The 26,352-nt window shown below is 46.3% G+C and overlaps 1 non-coding gene across 1 annotated transcript; it reads left to right on the top strand.

Moving 5' to 3' along the window:
- The first annotated feature begins 5,859 nt into the window (after positions 1–5,859).
- Positions 5,860–12,314, top strand: LOC132436088 (uncharacterized). Its single transcript, XR_011246698.1, has 3 exons — positions 5,860–5,996; positions 11,304–11,485; positions 12,080–12,314. It is a non-coding gene; the product is annotated as an uncharacterized protein (transcript).
- Positions 12,315–26,352: the final 14,038 nt, after the last annotated feature.

The raw sequence follows: 26,352 nt of genomic DNA, 5'->3' as shown, positions 1-26,352 counted from the left end.
CTCTGAGTTTACTTTGAGCAGGGCAGGCTTCTACAGAACAACACTGAGGTACGGCAGTGCTCTTATCCCACCGAAAGGCTCTACCAGAGGCCACCCCAACAAAGTGTGTACAGCTATGCCTTGAGTCGCCGTTTACCCTGATCCTTGTCCTGCTGGCTGAGTTTTGGATATGGATATCTTCCCGAGAGGCTCACATTTGATTGATTTGGAAATAGTTTCATTTTCCAATGCTGCAACTTTTGCACTCTCTCCAGGGCTTCTAAATTCAGCTTGCAGATGGATCTGTTCCTTTCTAAGGGCATGCCTTACAGGGTGAAGCTAGAGGCAAGAGTTCATGGTTTCAGTACTTGCCTCATTCTCCTCACCCAGTGATGCCTTATGTTCATTAGATATATTTTCTTTCTTACAAGTTACTGTAGGTTTACTGTAGTTTACTAGGGCTGCCACTAGGGATACCACAGACTGGGTGGTTTAAGAATGAGTTTATTTTCTCACAGCTCTGGAGGCTAGAACTCCAAGATCAAAGTCTCAGCAGGGTTCTCTCTCCTGAGGCCTCTCTCCTTGGCTTGGAGATGACCATCTCCCCGCTGTGTCCTCACATGGTGCTTCCTCTGTGTCTGTGTCCTAATCTCCTCCTCTTATATGGAGCAGGACCCCACCCTAATGACCTAATTTAACTTAATCACCTCTTTAAAGACCCTGTCTTCATATACAGTCACATTCTGAGATACTAGAAGTTAGGACTTCAACACATGAAATTGGGGTGGACACAATTCAACCCATAACATTTACCACAGGTAATTTTGTCAATCATACATTTTCTCAGGGTTGTATAACAGTTTTTCTTTCTTTCTTTCTTTTCCTTCCTTCCTTCCTTTTCTTTTCTTTCTCTCTCTCTCTCTCTCTCTTTCTCTCTTTCTCTCTTTCTCTCTTTCTCTCTTTCTTTCATATAACAGTTTCTTACTACCCACCACCCGGTCCCAAAGCAATGCCCCATATTTGTTTTTTGTTATGGAAGTACATTGTTTCTGGGTACTAACTTCCTTACCACAATAATGCTACGTATAAAACAGCCTCAACATCTGTGGCTTATAACCACATTTACTTTTTTTCCCTCACTCACTTGTGGGTTGGTTGGGGTTTGGATGAACTTGGCTAATATTGTGCCAAGGCTTCAGATTGGGCCCAGGTCTTCTCCACGTGCTCCAATCTGAACTTCAGGCTGGAAATGCAGTGGGTACTGGGGACTTGTACTCACGGACACAGCGCAAGTGCTGAAGTGCAAGCCAGACAGCGCAGGGCATTTGAAACCTTTGCTGGTATCATGATGCTAACACTCAGTCCACCAAAGCGAGTCCCAGGGCCATGCTGGGACCCAAGGGGTGAAGGGGTCCCCTTAGCTCATCACAAAGCCACAGCAAGAGGGTGGATGAACAAACCGCTGCAGGGGATTAAGACGTAGGATCGATAATTCAATGTACTACAAATCTAGCCTTTGTGCACCCTTTTCTCAGACGATGCTTGGGTTGTGATATTAGAATACCTTAAATCAATTTATTCCACCCCGACTTACACACTATAGTTTTCATATATTTTAATTCTGATTTTTTTTTTTTTTTTTTTTTTTTTTGCGGTACGCAGGCCTCTCACTGTCGTGGCCTCTCCCATTGCGGAGCAGAGGCTCCGGACGCGCAGGCTCAGCAGCCATGGCTCACGGGCCCAGCCACTCCGCAGCATGTGGGATCTTCCCGGACCGGGGCATGAACCCATGTCCCCTGCATCAGCAGGCGGACTCTTAACCACTGCACCACCAGGGAAGCCCTGATATGTTTTTAATCCTTGAAGGCATTGTTATTTTTGTGTTACACAGTCAACTTTCATTTAGATTTACCAACACACTCTTCTTGTTGAATTTTATTCTTCCTACATCTCTGATCTTCCAATTAGAAATCATTTTATTTTTGTCTAAAGAAAATCCATTAGTATTTCCTTTGGTTAAAGTCTACCAGTAATGGATTTTCTCAGATCTCATTTGTCTGCAAATGTCATAATTTCCCTTTCATTCCTAAAGGAATTTTTTGCTGGATATAAAATCTAGGTTAGCAGTTATTTTACTTTCCCACTTTGAAGATATGATTCTTCTGTGTTCTGGCTTCTATAGTTTGAGAAGTCAGTTCTCAGTTTAATTATTGCTTCTTAGAAAGTGATTTTTTTTTTCAGTATGGCTGCTTTTAAGATTTTTTTTTTTAAGTTTTCAGCAGTTTTACTATGATATGCCTAAGTGTGGTTTGTTTTTTATGAATTATGAATGAAATCTGTAAGGCTTCTGGAACCTGAAGCTTGACGTATTCCATCAATTTTAAGAAGACTTCAAGCCTTTATCTCTTCAGACACTGCTTCTGCCTATTCTCTCCACTTCTAGGACCCCAATTCCATGAAGGTCAGGCTGTCTTACTGTATTATGTATCTTCTACCCTCTTCTCTCTGTGCTTCAGTTTGGGTATATTCTTCTGACCTAACTCCACCTTCATTACTTTTCTCTTTTCAGCTGTGTGTAACCTACCAACAACACTATCCATTGAATTTTCAGTTTCAGTTACATTTTTCAGTTCTAGAACGTCCAGTTGGTTCTTCTTTCATAGTTTGCAGGTCAGTGATAAGGTTCTCAATCCTGTCTTTCATCCTCTTACCATATAAAGCATAGCCCTTTAAGTCTTTGTAACAAGTCTGTTATCTGGACCCGCTGCAGGTCTGTTTGTTACTCTTCGTTTACAGTCATTTATCTTCTCTCCTTGGACATCTGCTTATTCCTGACTGAATGCTGATCACTGCACATGAACAACTGTAGAAATAATTTGAACTCTATCATGAGGTACTCTCTCTCCCGAGAGAACCTATATTTGCCGCTGGCAAGGACTGACATTATTTGAACGGAGTCCCAAACAACCTGGGGTCCAAAATACCACATGAGGGTACCTCCGTGGTGGTTCCCAGACTCCAAACCTTGTCCTCCCAGGGCTGCGAGGGTGTTAAAGGTGCTGCTTCCCTCTTGGCCCTGCTCTGGAACTGGCTAACGCCCCTCAGGAGAAGCATCCCTGATACCCGGATAACCTTGCTCACTTCCTCTGTTTCCTGGATGTTGGCCCAGTTGTCAGTCACCGCCTTGTTGGTTCTCTGCTGCTTTCCGGAAACGGAAGTTCTCCAGGGACGGTTTAATTTCACGTATTGGAAAGCCCGCGAGAACTTGGATTTGGATATGACACGTTTTCTGTGCCCGTTATCGTCTTCTGTTTTTCAGCTCTCCCTTCCTTCCCCCTTCCATAAACGGCCATGTGGTGCTGGGGCTGAGGCTCTGAAACCCGCTGGCAGATGTACAGTCGGCCTCCGCCTAGGGGCGCTGGAAGGCGCCTGCGGGCTCTGATCCCAGAGGCATCGCCCCAGCCCCACCTCTTCACCAGGCAGAGCAGTCTTCCCGCCCAAGAGGCTGAAGCCAGGCTGCAGTTTCTCCAAGACTTGCAGAACCAGCCTCAACGCACCTCCTCCTCCGAGGTCTGTATCCCAGCCTCTGGGGACCCCTCCTCTAGGATTGGAAACTCTGGCCCCAGCCGTCCACCTCCTCCCCCCAGGGGCTGAGTTCCAGCTCTGCAGACCCTTCTTCAAAGATGCAATGTTTCCAGGTTCTTCCCATTCACCCCGAGCTCTGGAGGCATGGCCCTTCCTACACCTGCCCCTCCACCACCACCTGGGTTCTGGTCCTACCCTTCCAGCTCTCCCTTACCTCTTGTTTACATTCTGTTCCCTCTGTTCAAGCAGCTGGTGTGGTTTCTGTCACCGGGCTGGATTCTGACGGACAGAATTCCCAACCTTCCCTCCTCTAGTCTCATTTTATTCACTGACAACAACATGATTAGATATTTTGGACCCACTTAGAATGTTACGCCAAGGCTTTACTATACTGTTACATTTTGCATTTCTAGAATGTCTATTTGGTTCTTTTTCAAATCTGCTTGGTCATTCTTTACAGTTTTTTTCCCACGTGTATTTTTAAGTTTGCCATTTAGCTCTTTAAATACATTAAATATAGTAATTTAAAGTCTGTGATGAGTTCATTTTCTCACCCTCTGTGACAGTATCTGTCTCTTGGTTTTCCTTGTTCTTTCTTGTGGTGACTTGTTTCCTTGAGTGTTTTTTTTAAATTTTATTATTATTTTTTAACACGAGCTTATTTTCCTTAGAGTTTTATTTGTAGGATGGAGGTCTGCAAGAATAACTGTAGGATAGCTACAATTTGCCTTTTGCTTATGAGTGAAGTTAGGTTCTTATTTTTCATGTTTAAGAATCAGTCGTATTTCTTTTCTATGCATTATTTTTTCATGTTTTTGCCCATTTTTCTATTTGGTTGTTGATCTTATTGAGTTGTGGGAGCTCATCATTTCTATTGGGAAGATGGGAAATCATCACAAAGGATTTAAAGATTTTTTTCAGGATTACTTGGCAAGTTACCAGCAGTGAGGTTATTAGAATCCTTTTCAAATCAGACGTTTAGTTCCTTTACACGGAAAGACACTGGGCGAGGTCCTGACTTATTAACAATCCTGTCATTTTGCTTAACTACAATTTTCCTAAAATTCCTTTCTTCTAGGTTGTACATTTTTAGTTTTGATCTCCAAAAGCCCTGGGGGTGGGAGGAGGGGTGGGGTGGGGGGAAGGGTGGGGATTTAGGGAATGAAATACTACAAATACTAAAGACTTTATATAGTGTTCGGGGTGAAGGGTGCTTGGGATCATAGGCATTACTGCCAAAATAGAGAGATTTGGGAAATGTAGTACTTCCCACAGTCAGAGTCCATATTGTTAGCTGATGAGGCTGCAGACGTGGAACCTGCAGTCTGCAGAGGTCTCGGCTAACACTGGAAAGAGATTTAATTTGAAAGTGAATAGTCTGTTTTCTTCTTTAACATATTTTTGGCTGCTAGATTGTGAAGCTGTTGTGCAAATAATTGCACCATCACTGTGTTATTCACGGTGTCCTATTCATTTCTTAAAATTACCGGGGAGCAAGGCGGAGCGCAGAGGAGATCGGTTACCCCGAGCGTGGGAACGCAGACAGCTCAGGCCTCCCCTTCCCTGACGAACATCTTGTATGCAGCCGAGCCACCTGTGTGCAAAACACCTTCAAAAGGTGCCTCGGGAAACAATGACCGCTGGGCGAACCAGGTGTGCTTTCCGTGCCGGACCTGCCACTACAGATGTGCAGCCACCGGCCACCCAGGTGACCGTCGCGCCTTCGGTGGCCCACCTGCTGCTTTGCGACCTCTCAGCTCTCCGCACCGATGTTCTGACCCAACAGTGTCCAGAAATGTTTACATGCAAAGCCAGGAAAGATGTTTAGGAGCGCCTTGCATGTAAACACATCACACGTAATTCCGAGACTCCTTTCTTGGTGTTTTTGGCCCATCTGTGCTTGAATTTTAAAAATGCCCCTGAACTCAACTGTCCAGACCTTCCCCCTCTGCCCTTTCTCTGCACATGGAGGGCTCAAGGGAAGGGCGCCGGAACTGGGCTTCTCCCGCATGGAACCCCGTCACTCGTGGAACTTGCTGAGTGCAGCCCGTGCCTAGTCTGTCCGCGCGCACCTGACCTGGGCACGGCCAGGAGTCGGCCCGAGACCCCTTCACCTTCCCGCGCACACCTGCCGGGGGTCAACCCGGGACCCCTTCACCTTCCCTGGGCACCGGCGGGGCAGCGCAGACTCGTTCCTGCTCGGGGGACTGAGAGGACCGGCAGCCACACCCGGGATTATTTTTCGCAGACCCCCCGCCCCCACCCCGGGCGGCCGGCGGAGGGAGCGCGGGCGGAGGGAGCGCGGGAAGAGTCGTCGCGGCGAGCTCCAATCAGTGCGCATGCGCGCCCCAATTAGTACGCATGCGCGTCTCCGGTGGGGGCTCCGCCCCTCCCTGTCCGCCGGCTTGTACGCTTCTCTCAGGACCTTCCAGGTGAGATCCGGGAGCTGCGCGGGGATGGGTCGCGCTCGGTCCTTCGGCCGCGTCCCAGCCGCCTGAGGGTCCCAGAGAGCACCGCCGACCCCAGACCCCAGCCCGGTGCGGTGGGGGCGCGGGTGCCGCGCGTGCCGCGCGTGCGGGCCGCCCGGCGTTCGCGGGCTAGAAAACCCCCGGGACTCAGACTTGGACGCGGGCGGAGGACGAAGGTCCGACCACATGTCGCCTCCCGGTGCGCGGACAGCGGGGGCTGCTCGGCCCTCGGGCCCGAGTGTCCTTCCCGGGCTTCGCGCTCCTCCCTGGGTGGGGGCGGCGCCGACTCTGTCCCTGGGTTTCGTTCTCCGGCCTTGCCCCGGGTCCCTGCCCAGCACCCGGGCAGAGGCGTTTTCCCAGAGGACAGCCGTCCGCTTCAAGTCCCTTGGTGAGCGGCCCCGTCGCCCCGGGGTGAGGATGCGGGGCCCCGGGAAGACCCTCTCGCCGCCCCCCCACATGTCCTCCAGCACCTTCTCTGCAGCCCCCACGCTGGCCCGTGAGCCTCGGCACGTGCTGCTGCCTCTTTGCAAAACACGCTCGCCCCTCGCCCCCTCTTTCCCAGCCACCAGCTGCTTAGCCTCTGGTTTCTGCTCAGACGACGCCCCCGCCCCAGGCCAGCCCTGACCTTCAGGATGAGGGGCCCCCTCTCCGCGCCCGTGCTCTGGGGGCTTCCCTGAGGACGCCCCATCCCGTAGTGTGGTCGCTGCTCTCCCTCGGGCCTGCGAGCATAGGAACCCACTGCCCGGGGCCAAGCAGGCCCTCAGATCCGTGAAGGAGTGAAAGCGATTTCCTAATAAGATGTTTGGATAGTCGGTGACCGATCAGGTATCACGAGGACTGTCTGGTGACGCGGTTCGTGGGCTTTTCCGGGCCCCCAGCTTGCTCCCCCGGGCCCACCTGATCGTTCCCCAGACCAAAAATCCTTTAAGAGAGTGGACATTGGTTCTCCAGTTGTACAATATTAGGAAGTGGAGGATGTAGACTTGTGACTATAAAATATCAGTTCTATTCGTTTAAACTGTGTTTCCTCTAGATCTTGGTTTCTGTGTCACCTATAGAAAAATAATTCTAGATACTTTACAGGTGATAAAATTGTAACAATATTTTTTTTCTGTTTTTAAATTTAGTTTGTTCCACATGATTTTCCCCAGAGGAAAAACAATACTTTTATAACGGTCGGTGGGGAAACAAATACATGTGCAGGAACCGTTACTCTATGGTCAGCTTCTCCAGAGCGCAGTGGGCAGAGGCCACACGTGTTACGTCTCTTGCATCCTAATAAGGTGTTCCCTCCACTTGGGTTTCAGACAGTGGCGAGTTATTTTGCTTTATTTATCCTGTCACCCTAGTTTGGAGGGGCGGACTGGTGCTGCAGAAACATTTCTCGTAAGTACTATCTGAACTTAAAACAAAATCAGATACCTGAGTTTGAAGGCGGTTGCTGTTTGTGATATCCGAGAACGGCAAAAAAACTGAAGGGCTAAGAACTGGGTATGCCTTGATTCACAAGAAGACTGGCTGGACCGTTCAGTGGCAGAAAATTTCTGTTCAGAGCTCCAAGAATTCTCTCCCGGCTGAGTCAGGAAGCAGCTGCTGGTGTGTGAGTTTTGAAACGTGGCACAGATCCCCCACAGAGGCATACAGACTGGTCCCTCAGGGTCTGATATTGGAGCTCAGAGGTGATGCTCTTAACAGACGCGGACTTGACCAAGGGAACCCGTGTAAGTTTCAGGAGCCCGACAGTCTCTGGTCTTGATTAGCGCCTCTGGGCGCGGCTGGGACTTCACAGCACCCGGCGGGGCCACCTCGGGTGGAAATCCGAGTCTCTGCGCTGTGGCGTTGCCTCCAGAGGAAGCTGAGAACCAGTCTTCTAGAGGTTAGTCATTATTCATAGTTAGAGAGGTTGATGTTCGAAGCCTTTTTCACATGGGGTCTGAGCTTGAACTGAAGACGTTGAGCATCCAAGTGTGCTGGCAGGGCTCTGGGGAGGACATGTCTGCCCAGAACACGCTTGGTTTATGTTGCTGCCTCGCTTTTCAGATTCTTTTTCTTTTTCTTTTATTTATTTATTTATTATACAGCAGGTTCTTATTAGTTATTTTATACATACCAGTGTATATATGTCAATCCCAGTCTCCCAATTCATCCCACCACCCCACCCCACCCCGCACTTTCCCCCCTTGGTGTCCATACGTTTGTTCTCTCCATCTGTGTCTCTATTTCTGCCACTTTTCAGATTCTAAGACGCACAACAGTGGGCTTACTGTGTCCTAGAATTGTTGTTCTACGTTTATATGAAGCTTTTTGTAAGGTCTTGTGTAAGCTGTTAAATTTTACCTGTTGGCGGACTGATTGTCCTTATACTGGAGGTAGACGCTGGGCTGATCATTTGCGTCTGACTTTCTTGTTTACAAAGTGAGTGTGTGGCAGGTGAGTGACCAAGTATCAGATGGATTAGAGTCGGGCATCTTTGGAAAAACAATTTTAAATGTTCAAGATCCCCAAACCGCACATGCTTCCCAGTGCTCTTTGAGTTTTGTTGGGTCGGTGGAGGTGTCATGTCCCACGTGATCTTAGCCAAGCTTCCCCAGGCTCCTCAGCGTCCTGTAGCTGGGGCAGAAGTATTTGGAACAGACTTTAAAGTAATATGTGTGCATGGAAGAATTGTCCCAAATAAAAAGTATGAATGGAAACTGTGCAACCAGGGGGGTCTCTCTCCCCATCAGAAACGGTTAAGGAAAGCATTATATTTTCAAAAAAATGATTAAAAGAATTACAGTAAAAATATTCTCCTGGCCTTTGCTTTTGTAACTTAACACGGTTTGAAGATTTCTTTTGAAATCACATATTGTACTGGGACTTCCCTGGCGGTCCAGTGGTCAAGACTCTGCACTTCCAATTCCAGGAGCGTGGATTCGATCCCTGGTTGGGGAACTAAGATCCCACATGCCGCACGGTGTGGCCAAGGGGGGGAAAAATCACATACAGATCCCAGCATGTATTTGACAGAATTGCTTACTAACATCCCCTGGGATGGTAGTTGTTGGCTCCCTGTCACCCCGTCCTGGAAATGTGTCCTCGCCTCCCTGCTCGTCCTGATATTTCTTTCCCTTGCTGCTTCACCTCCTTCTCTGCTTTTAGCCTGTTCATTTTCTTCTGCCACCTCTCTTGCTGGAGGCCCGCTGCACCCTCTGTGCAGGGGAGGTGACCATCCCCCTGGGCTGGCTGAGGAATGGCGCCACGGAGCTGGGATGGCGAAGTTCAGGGGCAAAATTAGAATCCAAGCAGATCTTGACAGCCTGGGATCCAAGTAGATGACATTTAACAGGGATAAATATAGGGTCTTATGCATTGGTGTTAAAATAGAGAAAACTTACTGTGGTGTAATTTGAGAGAAGTCTGTAATGCACTAAAAATGTAACTTTTAAACTATCCTGAACTAACCTAGTCCTAAAATTTAGGTAAGTTCCAGAAAAGACCTTAGTATCACCATTTTTTCATAGGCCCTCATTTACAGAGCTTCCTCTAACATAGGAAAAGGCTTGCTAATAAGTTTGAAATATATTTTCTTAAACTGCATATTTTCTTGACTGCCTAGAACAAGTAACCTCTCTACCAATTAATTATATAACATCCGTGTTCTGGGCCCTGGGATCGGCAGTGAGTGAGCCTGGGGAGGAGACAGACGCAGAAGGAACAGGCCCAGAGGTGACAGCCCAGGTGTTGACCCTGTGGGGCGTCTGGCTCTTTGACACGAGAAGCTAGTGTTGTCACCAGCGACTTGTGTGAGCACAGCTGCGGCCCTGCCGGCCAGACTGCGGTCCCTTCAGTAGAGCAGCCACAGGACATTCAGATGCGCAGTTGCTTTTATGTTTTCCTCAGCGTCAGATTCGAATTTGGGTTCGTTTCATCGCAGGTCTAGAGAACCGAAAGGATTGTGAGAGTGCCTTTTTTTTTTTTTTTTTTTTTTAATTTTTGGCTGCACCACACAGCATGTGGGATTTAAGTTCCCCGACCAGAGATCGAACCTGTGCCCCCTGCATTGGAAGGCAGAGTCCCAACCACTGGACTGCTGGGGAGGTCCCTTGTCTACTTTTATTAACTCTGATACGGGCTGTTTAAATGTGTAGCTTGGTTACCTACCAGACTGATTATTCTGGGAATCAGAGTCCTTGGTTATTTCTACTGACTAATGGAAAACCGCATCTCGGGACTCTTTTTGCACGTGGAGTAAAACTCAGGGGTATCTGGTACTCTGTGTGGGGTTGTGCTGTGTTTAGCATCCCGGGCCCCAGCCCTCAGGGTTCTCGAGTCGTTGGAGTTAAAGTTGTCCCTGCCTGTCTCCAGAGACTGCAGGATCCCACCCGGCTAGAACCACCGTCTTCATTTGTTCTGGTTCTAATGGTCTCTGGCTAATTTTTGCGTCCATGGTTCCCAGATGTTAAGACACCATCTTATGTTTGTGAGGTACTGGACTTTTCCCACTGCCACGAATGTGTGTATAAGCTCTTACGTGAGGAACTGGACTCAAATCACTAATTTTTTTAATATATGTATTTTTTAATTTATTTATTTTATTATTTTTGGCTGCGTTGGGTCTTTGTTGCTGCGTGCGGGCTTTCTCTAGTTGCGTTGAGCGGGGGATACTCTTCCTTGCGGTGCACGGGCTTCTCATTGTGGTGGCTTCTCTTGTTGCAGAACACAGGCTCTAGGCGCCTGGGCTTCAGTAGTTGTGGCTCGCAGGCTCTAGAGCGCAGGCTCAGTAGTTGTGGCGCACAGGCTTAGTTGCTCTGACGCATGTGGGATCATCCCAGACCTGGACTTGAACCATGTCACCTGCATTGGCAGGCGGATTCTTAACCACTGCACCACCAGGGAAGCCCCAAGGAAGTAGATTTAGACATTGTGACATGCAGGGGAATGCTTTAAGCAAAAGCTCTTGGGAGGGTCTTTGTTATTGCTTCCTTTGGGGAAGCCAGTTTCTGGGCCCGTCCCCAAGGCCTCCTTCCCTCCGGCTCGCCATGGTCATGACCGGGCTCCTCCCTACTGCTGTCATCCTTACTCCTGTGGGTTCCCGTGTGTTCAGCCCCTCAGGGTTGCGGGCTCCTGGAAGCCTGTTGCTGCTGTGCTGGCTGTACCTGTTAAAGGCATAGAGACGCATGTTCGCATTGGCCTCCAGTAGTCACTTGCTGTGATCCCTTATCTGGTCTAGATCTGATCTGTTTCAGAGAGGAAAAACTTACTTTAATCAAATGCTTCTTTTCTGTTTAGCTCCAAAACCTGGGACTTAATCCAGCTGACGCTGGCTTCAGCATACTGACCATGGGACCTGGCAGGATTCCATGTGCCCAGGACGAGCCGGCACAGGTGGTGAACGCTGGCATGAGTGACCCACGGCACCTGCTGCACGGCCAGTCTGCAGACAGAGCCACCGTGCATCCAGCCTCTGGAAGGTACTCCTGACAGATGTTCAGAAAGTCATTTACCTCACTGCTTTGTTACCTTTTATATTGAACAAGCGTCACACACTCACAGCAAAGTGTCATCAATAGCATTAAACTCAAGAAGTTTTAGCAGAAGCTGTGTCTTGCGCGTCCTGTTCAGTAAGAGGCCCTGAGCTTGGGTGCCCTCACCCCTACGTCCAGATGCATGCGAGGGAGGGAGCGCCATGCCTCGCCCTGCAGGCACTCTTGACCTCAGAGGGGAAGGTTGGGTGATGGGGGGGAGGGAGGTTGTCCAGGCAGCTTGGAGTGTGCATCCAGATCCTGCTTCACTTGGGAAATGTGCCAATGACGGGGCCGTCAGGCATTAGTAGAATTTCACTTCCCTGGACTTGGGGTCTCAGGTGCTTGAAATCTAGTTACTCTGAGGACATAGAATCTTTCCCTACTGCCAGGATTCAGGAACTGAAAGGATTATGTATATACTGGGCTTGCTAGTGTTTTACGTGAAACCTTTATCCTTACTTTGAAAAGTGAAAGCACTTTCTGGACCTAAAATTTGTGAAGGCCAAATATTAGCTTTGCGTTGCTTCTATTTTTTTACAGGAAGAGGGTCTACTTGGTCATTTCAGTAGGTAGAGGGACATCTGGAAGTGAAGACATTTCTGTTCAAAAAGAAATAGCTGAATAACTTTTATTAGAAATGATCTTTTGTCTGTTATCAGCTCTATTTCTTGTCACTATTTTTTTGAACATGTAGTGTAAGCATTGTAAACTGTTTTAAGTTTAATTGAAGTTATTAAACTTCCTGAACTCTTAATGATACTTTTGGCTCCTCTGCGTTTTCTGTTTTTACAGTATTGTCGAGAGACCCTGTCTAGTGTGCTGTTTGCTGCTTGGTGTGCTCCACGGGTCTCGCGATGCCCAGCCTGTTGGTCTCCTGGGCCCTTTAACATGTGGCTCTCCTGGGGTGTGGGCATGGGGGCAGAGAGAACACGGCATCTGCATGTTGTCCGTCCCTCCAGCCAGAGACCACCAGGAGCACCATGGAGGGTGGGCCTGGGTAGGAGGGTGTTAAGAAGAAGCTTTGATGGGATCTGGCCTTCCGTTGGGTAGTCTGGGGGACAGTCTAAGGAAGCCAGAGTTTGCTGTAGCTTGGACGCTGTCAGAGAGGGGAGTGATTCTCTGATTGGGCATCTCAGGAACCCTCCCTATGGCGGTGGTGGGGTGCGGTGGGGGCAGACTGGAGAGTGTGAAGCTGGGATGGGTGAAGAGACAGCAGCCACTCATTTTAGCCAAGCGGGGGCTCTTTGTGTTTCAGGGGAGGCACAGTGACTTGGTTGTCATCTGTGCTTGGATCACGCCCTGAAGTGGGCTTCCCATCTCACTGCATCTCGGTCCCCAGGGGCTCTGTGAGTAGCTCCCATTCTGGGAGGGCAGCGTAGCCCGCCTCCAGCTGCCCGGCTGCTCCTCTTCTCTCCGTGTTCACATGAGCTGCTGCAGCTGGAACCACGTGCGGCGCTGTTTTCTTTTTCTTTTTTTTTTTTTTTTTTTTTTGCTGTTTTCTTTTGCACAAGGAAGCGTGAGGCGGTAGGACCAATATGATGTCATTTTAAGGCTTTTCTCCTGTTCTTACTGCAACCCTGTGGCCACAGGAGGATCCTGGACCCTGTAGTACATGTTGCTGGCAAATGGAGGCCACACCAAAGTGAGCAAAGTTGTCTTTAAAAAAGTATTTTTTTAAATACAAGGTAGCATTACACAGGTAACTGAATTACACTGTTACTGTTTCACAAGCCCGGGCTGTTCCATGGGGGCTGGTGTGAACTTGTGGGGGTGGGGGTCTGAGCCTGGACGATCACGGGTGCCCATGTTGGCTGAGGGCTCGTGGGGGAACAGGGTTCTTTCTTGTTTTCGGCAACGCCACGCTGCATGCAGGATCTTAGTTCCCTGACTAGGGATCAAACCCACGTCCCCTGCTGTGGAAGCACGGAGCCCTAACCACTAGACGGCCGGGGAAGTCCATCGGGCTCTTGTTTAAAAAGCTCTGCTTTGCAGCCCGCTCCCACCTGGTTGAGAGTTCCTTCTGGAGCCGTCCGAGCAGACTCACTCACCCTGGGCCCTTCAGACCGTCCACTGATGGATTCTTGGTGGATATTTTCAGAGATGCATTTTCACCCTTGACCCAAAGAGCCTGAAGTCGGGTAGAATCCCTCACTGCTGCTGTTTTCATGGAATATTAATACTCTGCCTGCGGGATCAGCAGACTTAGACCCCAAGCTAAGGGTGGTTTTTATATTTTTAAAGAGTTGTAAACACAAAACATGAATGTGTGACTGGGGTCTTCGTGCCCCTAGTTTGTGACTTTGTATCACGGCCCAAGTGTGATATTCCTGCTGTTACTAGGAAACACTGTCCTCTGAGCATTCGCGTGTGCTTCTCTTCACAAATGTTACCTCTTTCCCTTCATTTTTAGAGGCACGTGGGGTGCAGGCTGCTGCCAGCCAAGCAGGTGGCCGGGCTCAGGTGGGCGCGCAGGGCAGTGGATGGCGCCCCCTTGTGGCGGGACCCCTTCACCGCCAGGACCTCAGTCCTGAGGTTGATTCCCAAAGGGGTTTGGTCCTTGTTTTGTTTTTTGTTGTGATGCTAGATGGTTTGTACTGCATGTAAAACAAGTTATTTTTAGCCAGTCTGAGGACAGCTTGACCAGGTTTCCAGCTGGAGGATGTTTCCCCTGAGCCTGGGCTGTTTGACCCCAGAAGGCAGCCCTATCCTGGAGTTGCACTTGCAGCCCAGCCTTTGTTTCTGTGTCTGACTACTTTATGCAGGTGGAATTTAAAGGCCATAAAATTCCTTTATTCTTTTTTTCTTTTTTTAAATGACTGCCACACCCTGGGCATCACACCACAGAAGTGATTTTTTTAAATTAATTTATTTATTTATTTATGTTAGTCTGTGTTGCATCTTCGTTGCTGTGCGCAGGCTTTCTCTAGTTGCAGTGCGCAGGCTTCTCATTGCAGTGGCTTCTCTCATTGTGGAGCATAGGTTCTAGGTGCACGGGCTTCAGTAGTTGTGGCACATGGGCTCAATAGTTGTGGCTCGCAGGCTCTAGAGCACAGGCTCAGTAGTTGTGGTGCACCGGCTTAGTTGCACCGTGGCATGTGGGATCTTCCTGGACCAGGGATCGAACCTGTGTCCCCTGGATTGGCAGGCGGATTCTTAACCACTGCGCCACCAGGGAAGTCCTTCAACATATTTTCTAACGTGAGTATAAATACTGACACACTTTTACACTCTTCTGAGAAGGAGGTAATGCCTAGGAGGCTCTTGTCAATATTTAGAAGTTAACGTGGTTAATTACTACTCGAGACATTTTCTTTTTCCTCTTAATCAGATTCGCTGTAAGTAGTACATCTTAAAGTAATAGAAAGATACAGAATTAAGAGTGTAGAACCTGTCTTTCTAATTTTTAATTTATCTTTCTCTAATCTCCCTCACATTAAATACTAGCTGGGAAGACGCTTCAGATCCTTAATATTGAGACAAAGAGTAAAGCGAAGTCTCAGACAATGGTGGAAAGGGGGATTTATGGAAATGGGTCTTTGCGAGCACCATTGCCCTGGTGACAGAGACCACAGTCTACCCCGGAGCATGAGGTGACTCCGAGCCCACCAAGATGTTGGATGGACACGCTGGTCTCATGGGGCACTGGGCCATCCACTGCCGTACGGGTGAATACCCAGAGGGACTGCTCCTCTTGGCATCTCGGCCCGGGTGAGCTTTGGCTGCCTTCAGGGCCTGGCCTAACAGACCATCAAGGCCTAATATTTAAGTTGGTGTAGGTGTAAGGCAGGAGAAGTAGGTCCCAGACTGAAAGAAGTAGAGGTTACAAAGAAATCCAAACTTTGGATCATATAGGTATTTATTTATTTATTTAATATTTATTTATTTGGTTACACTGGGTCTTAGTTGTAGCAGGAGGGCTCCTTAGTTATGGCTCCAGGGCTCCTTAGTTGCAGCTCATGGACTCCTTAGTTGTGGAATGCAAACTCTTAGTTGCGGCATGCACATGGGATCTAGTTCTCTGACCGGGGATGGAACCCGGGCCCCCTGCATTGGGAGCATGGAGTCTTATCCACTGCGCCACCAGGGAAGTCCCGGATCATATAAGTATTTAAATGCAACTTTGCCTCATCAGCTATTGTATCCCATCAGATTACTAATATTAAATCTATAAATTATTTCTGGCACAGTTTTAAGAAGTGAATTGTTGAGGATTTTTAGTAGAACTACTTAGAACCTATAAGTTTATAGGATGAAGTTTGGGGGTCTCTATTTTAAGAGTTTTAGTGGAATGTTGCTAACCCATGTCCTTTTATAATGAAAACAGCAACTGTCTGCCACGGTTTCTTTTTTCATTCCTAATCCAGTCCTCAGATATTAGACAACCGTAGGGTGTTTGGTCTTAGATTGTTATTAGCCAATCTGGGCCATTGATCGGTCTTCCATAGCCCAGTAGAGAAGGTGGGGCTGCAGGATTTTAGTACTTAGCCAACTGTCAGACATTTGAAGAGAGTGCTGCGGGGGTGTCAGATGATACCCTAAGTCAGGGAGGGCCCACAGTAGAGGGGGCCTTAAAGCTGCATTTGGCCAGCTGTAAAAGTTCACTTTGAGAGGAAAATGTGTGAAAAGGCATGGAACTGGAAGAGTGTTGCTCCTTCTGGGAGGTTGTGGTCCTCCACTATGACTGTACCTGTAGGGAGTATAAGAAGCAGCTAGCGGGCAAAGCAGGAGAGATGGGGGTGCTCTGTCCTGCAGGCAGTGGGGATTCTGCTGCAGTTTCTAAAGTGAGAGTCCCGTGATTCATCCTCCCTCTTGGAGTGGGTGATGTTGAGATGGGCCACTGTGAGACTGGAGGCCGAGAGGCTAGTTGACGGGCAGATATCAGAATAAAGCCACGCAGCATGATGTGGGGCAGAGACTGAAGGAGAGAGGTGAGGAGTGAACAGAGATGGAAGGAATACTTCTCTCTACCTTGGGAGTCTCTGTGTGCTTTAGCTGAAGGTGGTGGTGTTGCAGATGAACAGGAGAGGCGAGACTTCAGATTTTAGAGGTGAAGTGGCTAGGACTTGGTGCTGGGCTGGGCGTCTGCTGTCGGGGAGAGGAGAGTGAGATGGTGGCCTGGCGTTTGCCTCAGAAGAGTTGGGGTACCTGGGGTCTAACCCTTCATCTGTGATGTACGGACAAGTTTTTCTTCCTGGGTGACCTAGGGGTTCTTTGATGTAATTTAAGGGATTTACTTAGAGTCACAGAACCTTCCAGTGAGAGGTCCTATAGCCTCAGTTATTTCTGGTTGTCGGGGCTGAGGGTGAAGCTGGAGTGGCAGCGTATTTGTGGGAAACCTCACATCATATCTGGGATAATGGACATTCCCATTGCTCCTACCCATGAAATGACATGATGCTGTCACCCATGTCAGGGATTGTTTGGGTCTGATTGCCAAGGCTTACGTGAAAGGAATAATTTTATACCAGGACATTTTCTATGGTGCATCATCTATTACCTTGAATTACTATCTACCCTTGGCTTCCCTCTGAAAGGATTTGGATGTTGCTGGCCCTTATGATGGGCAGAGGGTGCAAAAAAATTAAAAAGCGGTTGTGGAATGAGATGTTCATAGGGGGGCTTTCAAAAGCTTCAGCATATTTTGGGGAATGTAGAAGGCCTTGTGCATGCACAGGGCTGTGCACATGTCCAAGATAGAACTGACAAGGCCCTGAGCTCTCACCTCTGGCTGACCTCGAGGCTATGCACAAGGAAGAAGTGTAGGCTGGAGGCCAAGGCAAAATTGGAAACTGCCTTCCAGGGCACTGAAGACATGTTTCAGCACACGCAGAGCCTCTCAGTAAAGGTTGAGATTCAAGGCATTTAAGTAATCTCTTTCAGCTCATTAACTGGCCACTAAGCTAATTGAGTAGAGACTTAACTGACCACATATGACAAATAACACAAACTTTACAAAATTAGTTCAAGAAATTTGCTAAACCAGCAAACAGCAGCAATAAGCTCAGGTAAGGCAGGGAGTGTCTGATTTCCAGAGTTGTCACATCATAGCATTTAAAATGTCTAGTTTTTCAGGAAAAAAAATTACAAAATATGCAAAGAAGCAAAGCATATTCAGGGGAAAAAAAGCAGTCAGTAGAAACTGTTCTGAGGAAGCCCAGACATTAGAGTTACTTTTTAAAAGACTTTAAATCAGGGGACTTCCCTGACGGTCCAGTGGTTAAGACTCCACGCTCCCAATGCAGGGGGCATGGATTCAATCCCTGGTTGGGGAACTAAGATCCCGCATGCCACATGGCGTGGCCAAACAAACAAACAAAAAAAGACTAAATCAGCTATTTTAAATATGTTTAAATAACTAATGGAAACCATATCTAAAAAACTAAAGTATGAGACCAACGTCTCACCACATAGATCATTAGCAATAAAGAACTAGGAAGTATTAAAAAAAAAAAAAAGAAAACGCCAAAGCCTCATAGATCTGTGGACCATCAAGTGGGCCAACAGACGTAATGGGAGTCCCAGACGGAAGAAAGAATATTTAAAGAAATAATGGCCAAAACGTGCCAAATTTGATTTTTAAAAAACCCACTCATGTACATAACCAGGAGGCTCAAAGAAATCCACACCTAGACATATCACAGTTAAACCATCAAAAGGCAGAGAATCATGAAAGCAGCAAAGAGAAGCAAACCAGTCTTGTACAATGGTCTCAATAAGATGAACAACTGATTTCTCATCAGAAGGCATGGTGGGATGAGATATTCAGAGTGCTTTGAAAAAAAGACTGCCTAGTGGGAAGCAGCTGCATAGCACAGGGAGATCAGCTCGGTGCTTTGTGACCACCAAGAAGGGTGGGAGGGAGACATGAGGCAGGAGATATGGGGATATATGTATACGTATAGCTGATTCACTTTGTTTTACAGCAGAAACTAACATAACATTGTAAAGCAATTATACGCCAATAAAGATGTTAAAAAAAAAAAAAGACTGTCAAGCAGAAATTCTATATCCAGCAAATCTATCCTTCAAATATTGAAGGGGAAATTAAGGCATTCCCAGGTAAACAAAAACTGAGAGAATTTGTCTCTAACAGATCTGCTTTGTAGGAAATACTAAAGAGAATCCTTCAGGTGGAAATGAAAAGACACAAGTAAGAGCTTGACCCACATGAAGAAATAAAGAGTCCTGATATATAAGTATCTAGATAGGTAAATGTACAAGACCATAAATGTAATTTTTGTTTATAACTCTTTTTCCTCCTGTCTGTGTTAAAAGACAACTACATTGAACAATAATTATAAATCTGTGTTGATACGTATATAAAGTACATAAAGATGTAATTTGTATGACAGTACTAGTACAAAGGAGGGAGGAGGCACAGAGCTATACAGGAGCAAAGGTTTTGTGTGCTGTTGAAATGATATTGGTATGAATCCAAATCAAATTATGAGGTTAATTGTAATACTAAGGCAACCACTAAGGAGATAACTAAAAATAGTAGAAGAAATAACAAGGTAATTGAAATGACACATTGGAAAATGCCTATTTAACACAAAAGAAGGCAGTAATGAAAGAATAAAGAAACAAAAAAGATGTAAGACATGAAGAAAACAAATAACAAAATGGCAGAAGTAAATCTTACCTTATTGATAGTTGTATTAAATGGATCAAACACTCTGATAAAAAGGCAGAAATTGGCAAGTATTTTTTAAAACAACATGATCCAACTGTATGCTGTCTACAGGAGACAAACTTTAAATTCAAAGACACAATAGGGAGTTCCCTGGTGGCCTAGTGGTTAGGATTCCAGGCTTTCACTGCTGTGGCCCAGGTTCAATCCCAGGTTGAAGGAGTTCCCGAAAGCCCCACGGTGCGGCCAAAAAACAGAAACAAACAAACGAGCAATAAATAAATAAATAAATTCAAGGACACAATATATTGAAAGTAAAAGGATGGGAAAGATATACCATGCAAACTGTACTCCGAAGAGAGCTGGATTGGCCATATTAATATCAGATAAAATAGACATTAAAATAAAAATTACTACTAAAAACTTATACATGAATGTTCATAGCTGCACTGTTCATTCTAGCCAAAAAGTGGAAACAGTACAAATGTCCATCAGCTGCTAAATACATAAATAAAATGTATGTCCATACAATGGAATATTAATTTGATGGTAAAAGGAAATGAAGTACTGATGTATGCTATACCATGATTAACCTTGGACATATTAAGCTAAGGGAAAGATGTACGATTCCACTTAGATGAGATGTTCAGAATAGTTATCTATAGAGACAGAAAATAGGTGAGTAGTTGCTTAGACTTGGGGTGGAGTGTGAAGGTCGGTTGGAGATTGACAGCCAATGAGGTTCCTCTTAAGTGATGAAAGTGTTGAAAATTATATTATAACCATGGCTGCACAATCCTGTGAAAAACTAAAAACTTGAATGGCGTGCTTTAAACAAATGAGTTCCATGGTGTGTGAGTTATATCTCAATAAAGTTGTTAATACCTTTGGGAATTATGCCTATTTACAGGGATATCATCATGTTTGATAAAATGTTTTAAAGTAAAAGACTATAAATCACAGTGTCACTTGTTTATGCTTTGCTGACAGAATTAAAACCAACGATTAAAAAAATCCAAGCTAAACCTCTTTTATCCTCACGCCACTTCTGACACCAAAGGTGTTGGTTTTTCTACATCAGACAATTCTCCAGTTCTTTGTGGACAGCAACTGGGTGTCCAAGAATCCAACTGTGTTCTGACGCTAACACCCAGGGTTGGTGCATACTCCTGCCAGACTCCCCACCCTTCAGACCCCAGTCTCAAGCTCCAGGCCACCTGTACCGACAGGCTGTCAATCAGGGGCTCCCACAGTCCCTCTTCAGGGTCAGTAATTTGCTACAATGGTTCATAGAACTCAGGAAGGCACTTTACTTATTATGAATGGTTTATTATGAGGGGTAAACTTCAGACCATCCATTTGTTCTCTGTAACAAATGGACATCCACGTGCAAAATAATGGAGTGGAGCCCCTACCTCACACCATATACAAAATTAACTCAAAGGATCAAAGACCTAAATTTAAGAGCTAAAACTATAAAAATCTTCAGAAGAAAATGGGAAATATGCATGACTTTGTGTTTGCCCATGGATTCTTAGGTGCAACACCAAAGGCATGATCAACAAGAGAAAAAATAGATAAATTGGACTTTATCAGAACTAAACTTTTGTGCATCAAAGGATATTGCCCTTTGTACAATGGTCTCAATTGTACATGGTCTCAATAAGATGAACAACTGATTTCTCATCAGAAGGCATGGTGGGATGAAATATTCAGAGTGCTTTGAAAAAAAGACTGCCTAGTGGGAAGCAGCTGCATAGCACAGGGAGATCAGCTCGGTGCTTTGTGACCACCAAGAAGGGTGGGAGGGAGACATGAGGCAGGAGATATGGGGATATATGTATATGTTGAAAAGGCAACCTACAGAATGGGAGAAAGTATTTGCAAATCATGCATCTGATAAGAGTCTAGTATCCAGAATAAACAGAGAGAGCTTACAACCCAGCCACAAAAAGATGTCCCAATTAAAAAATGGGCAAATGTCCCAATTAAAAAATGGGCAAAAGATGCAAAAATCCTCAATAAAATACTAGCAAACAGAATCCAACAGCACAGGGACTTCCCTGGTGGCACAGTGGTTAAGAATCTGCCTGCCAATGCAGGGGACACAGGTTCGAGCCCTGGTCCAGGAAGATCCCACATGCTGTGGAGCAACTAAGCCCGTGCACCACAACTACTGAGCCTGCGCTCTAGAGCCCGTGAGCCACAACTACTCAGCCCATGTGCCACAACTACTGAAGCCTGTGTGCCTAGAGCCCATGCTCCGCAACAAGAGAAGCCACCGCAATGAGAAGCCCGCGCACTGCAACAAAGTAGCCCCTGCTCGCCACAACTAGAGAAAGCCTGCGCACAGCAACAAAGACCCAATGCAGCAAAAAATAGATAAATAGATTTATTTATATTTAAGAGTAAATATATTTACTCTTATCAGATAAATAAATAAAATTTTTTTAAAAAAGAATCCAGCAGGGCTTCCCTGGTGGCGCAGTGGTTGAGAGTCCTCCTGCCGATGCAGGGGACACGGGTTCGTGCCCCGGTCCGGGAAGATCCCACATGCCGTGGAGCGACTGGGCCCGTGAGCCATGGCCGCTGAGCCTGCACGTCCAGAGCCTGTGTTCCACAACGGGAGAGGCCACAACAGTGAGAGGCCCGTGGACCGCAAAAATAAAAAATAAAAAAAACTACAATGAGGTATCACATCACATCGGTCAGAATGGTCATCATCAAAAAATCTACAGACAATAAATGCTGGAGAGGGTGTGGAGAAAGGGAACCCTCTTGCACTGTTGGTGGGAACGTAAATTGATACAGCCACTATGGAGAACAGTATGGAGGTTCCTTAAAAAACTAAAAATAGAACTACCATATGACCCAGCAATCCCACTACGGGGCATATACCCTGAGAAAATCATAATTCAAAAAGAGTCATGCACCACAGTGTTCATTGCAGCTGTATTTACAATAGCCAGGACATGGAAGCAACCTAAGTGTCCATCGACGGATTGATAAAGAAGATGCGGCATATATATATATACAATGGAATATTACTCAGCCGTAAAAAGGAAAGAAATTGAGTTATTTGGAGGTGGATGGACCTAGAGACTAAGTCAGAAAGAGAAAAACAAATACCATATGCTAACACATATATGGAATCTAAAGAAAAAAAATGGTTCTGATGAACCTAGGGACAGGACAGGAATAAAGACACAGATATAGAGTATGGACTTGAGGACATGGGGAGGGGGAAAGGTAAGCTGGGATGAAGTAAGAGAGTAGCACTGACATATATACACTACCAAATGTAAAATAGATAGCTAGTGGGAAACAGCCTCATAGCACAGGGAGATCAGCTCGGCGCTTTGTGTCCACCTAGAGGGTTGGGATAGGGAGTGTGGGAGGGAGACGCAAGAGGGAGGAGATAAGGGGATATATGTATATGTATAGCTGATTCACTTTGTTATACAGAAGAAACTAACACACCATTGTAAAGCAATTATACTCCGATAAAGATGTAAAAAAATAGAATAAAATTTTAAAATAAAAATAAAAAATGAGCGAAAAGACTTGAATCGACATTTATCTAAAGAAGATATACAAATAGCCAATAAGCACATGAAAAGATGGTCAACATCACTAGTCACTAGCAAATTGCAAATCAAAGTCACAATGAACTACTTCTTAGGATTGTGGTAATTTTTTAAAAATGGAAAATAAGTATTTGTGGGGATATGGAATGATTGGAACTGTTGTTAAAAAAAATCAATAGTCAATCTAAGATAGAAATGGAAACTTTTAGTCAAGCCAACCTGAGGATTATAATCCAGAGACAGTCTTTCAGAAAGGTCTGAGGACTGTTCCAAAGAGGAAAGGGAGGATGTGGAAGGACAAAACAGAAACAGACTCACAGACTTAGAAAACAAATTTATGGTTACCAAAGGGGAAAGGGGGGAGGGATAATTTAGGAGTTTGGGATTAACATATACACGCTACTATACGTAAAATGGATAACCAACAAGGACCTACTATATAGCACAGGGAACTCAATATTCTGTAATAACCTAAATGGGAAAAGAATCTGACAAAAAATATATATACATATATATGTATAGCCGAATCACTTTGCTGTACACCTGAAACTAACACAACATTGTAAATCAACTATACTCCAATATAAAAAAATTTTTAATTTTTTAATAAAAATAAATAAATAAAATAAAAATTTAAAAAGAGGAAAGAGGGGAGGCCAGTATATATGTGATTTTGGTGAAGGGATATGTGCAACCAAGCACCCAGCTTGGTAGAAGGTTATTGCTATTCTTGAGGAACACATTACCTTAGTTAGTAGTTTTAGTGCTTTTCTAAGTATGGGAAGAGGCAATAAAAATTCATAAAAAATTTTCTCCTGAAAATATCTAAGTCTCTGAGGGCCAGTTCTGCCATTTTTCCCAGAGCACAAAGTGCCTCATCCCGATCTTCACCCTGAATTCCTTTCAGGTAGGTCAGCGACTGCACTGGTTAATGACTTGATTCTTGTAGAACTGGGTGGTGGGCAACATTCTCTCTGTTACAGTCCCTTTCCTTTCAGCCTTAATTTCAACCAAGGTTTGGGAGGCATTTCATGACGGATTTGTCCCATGGTGTTAGGAATGCTCATTCCCAGGTCAGGTGAGGATATCCTTGATAGGCCCTTCAATGTGCTGTTACCAGACTAGACCCTGTTAACTAACAGTAGCCCAAGGCCTTTGGGCCGCCTGTCCCACTAGTCCGTTATTGCCCTGTTGTTGCTTCTTCCCACATCTAGAGCTACACTATTAAAATTCCTGATCTTACAGAACTATATAATAGGTCAGTTGTTTCAGGTCTTCTAGTCATCATTATTTTTATCAGAGGCTCAGTCACACATTTGGTCATGAAAGAAACAATAATCTTGGGCTTCCCTGGTGGCGCAGTGGTTAAGAATCCGCCTGACAGAAAAAAACGCATTATATTAACGCATATATATTAACGTTATATATATAACGTTATATATATATGCGTTAATATATATTAACGCATATATGTGGATCTAGAAAAATGGTACAGATGAACCGGTTTGCAGGGCAGAAATAGAGACACAGATGTAGAGAACAAACGTATGGATACCAAGGGGGGAAGTGGCAGGGTGGGTGGTGATGGTGTGATGAATTGGGAGATTGGGATGGACATATATACACTAATATGTATAAAATAGATAACTAATAAGAACCTGCTGTATAAAAAAATAAAATAAAATTCAAATATTAAAGAAAAAAAAAAGAATCCGCCTGACAATGCAAGGGACACAGGTTCGAGCCCTGGTCCGGGAAGATCCCGCATGCCGCAGAGCAGCTAAGCCCGTGTGCCACAACTACTGAGCCTGCGCTCTAGAGCCCATGAGCCACAACTACTGAGCCCACGTGCCACAACTACTGAAGCCCGCATGCCTAGAGCCCGTGCTCTGCAGCAAGAGAAGCCACTGCAGTGAGAAATCCACGCACCGCAACGAAGAGTAGCCCCCGCTTGCCACAACTGGAGAAAGCCCGTGTGCAGCAACGAAGAGCCAACGCAGCCAAAAATAAATAAATAAAATAAATTTATTTAAAAAAAGAAACAATAATCTTGTAAAATAGGCAGAAATATAGCTAGTGACATTAATAAGGTCATCAGTAAGTATTTAAGCTGAGAACTCCAGCCCAGTATCTCCCCAGGTCGTCTGACCAGTCTATTCTGTACCAATCGCTGTCTTCAAGGGAAATGATATAGTGGCCTTGTACATAAAGTCCACCAAAGACGTCTGCACCTACAAGGCCAGGGTTGGATCATCATGACCCCTTACAGAACTGAGAAAGGAATGTTACCTCCTAAGGAGTTACATGGCTGGCACCAGAAGGAGAAAAATTGATCTTTGTGGTTGAGCAGGTATTTCTGCCACTGGGGAGTCTGGTTCATGCTTAATGCAGATGCACAATGTTCAGTGGAGGGAAAGGAGGCGGCTCAAATGAGCAGAGAAAAAATTTTATTTAAATGTTGCGTGTCTTGCCTTAAAATATGAATTTTATTTCATCAGAAGCCTCGTACATTAATAGGCCTCCGTCCACGCCCCCATTCTGTTCTTGTTGCCACCGCCCAGCTATAGCAAAGCTCACGCCAGCGGTGCACTAGGCCCTCGTCACCTGGGCAGGAACAGCCCTTTGTTAGGTCCTCAGCCCCACCCACCCATCGAGGAGAACTTTCCTAAGCTCCCATTTACCTAAGGTGCCCGTAGGCTGGGATTCCAGGCCCCCCATGTTGACCAGCAGGAGCCCCTGCTCTCGCTGCGTCAGCCCCACTTCCTGCCTGGTCTCCCTCTGTTTGCCTGAATCTCTGGGGTTCCCCCTTCTCTCTGCCCAGCCGGACCCACTGTCCCCCAAGTTCACACCCGTTACCTCCGCTTGGCCTCCCTGACCCTTGTTTTGTGTCTCCGATCCACCTCTGCTTGTGAGTTTCCGAGACTTTTTTAGTTCCGAGACTTTTTTAGCTGCGGCACCTCTCCACTCAATGAAAAGAACTTGAAGCTTTTCTGATGAGAGCAGGGGTGGCCTCTCGTCACTGTCCTTTCTCCGATTCTTGAAGAGTCTCACGTCCCCAGCACAGCCTTGAACAACTCAGGCCTTTGCCATGATAAACTGTCTTGTGGTTATGAGATCCTGTCTGCTGCCGGCCCTGGCAGCGTTTCCAGGAGAGCAGGGCGGTGGGGCTGGAAGAGTCTCCAAGATCCCAGTGGAGCCCAGAGACGGGGAGGGACCCAGCCAACGTGCTGGAACTGGCCGTCCCCAGGGGTACTGGCGCTGGGTCTTGCTGTTCTCTTGCTGTTCAGTGGGTCGGTGAGTGACGCGAGCCTCTGACAGAGACTGTCTTGTTCTATCAGACGCGGTGTTAACTTCAGCCTTTCAGAGCGTGGACCTCAGGCGTGTAGTTTGAGGGCTCACCTCCCTTTCCGCCCACCTGCAGGCCCCCTGCAGCTGAAACGAACTCTTCCCCCACCTCCTCCGAGTCCCCCCTGGCCTCTCCGCACTGTCCCCACCACGGCCATGAGCACACACAGCTTCCCTCCAGCGTGGAGCCCCTGCGATGGGGGCTGGAGAAGCAGGTGCTGTGCTCCCCAAGTCACCTCTCCCAACCGAGG

The sequence above is a fragment of the Delphinus delphis genome, chromosome 13 (genome assembly GCF_949987515.2).
Source record: "Delphinus delphis chromosome 13, mDelDel1.2, whole genome shotgun sequence".
Classification (NCBI taxonomy): domain Eukaryota; kingdom Metazoa; phylum Chordata; class Mammalia; order Artiodactyla; family Delphinidae; genus Delphinus; species Delphinus delphis.
Note: the sequence above shows the minus strand (reverse complement) of the source record. Positions and strands in the feature narration are given on the sequence as shown.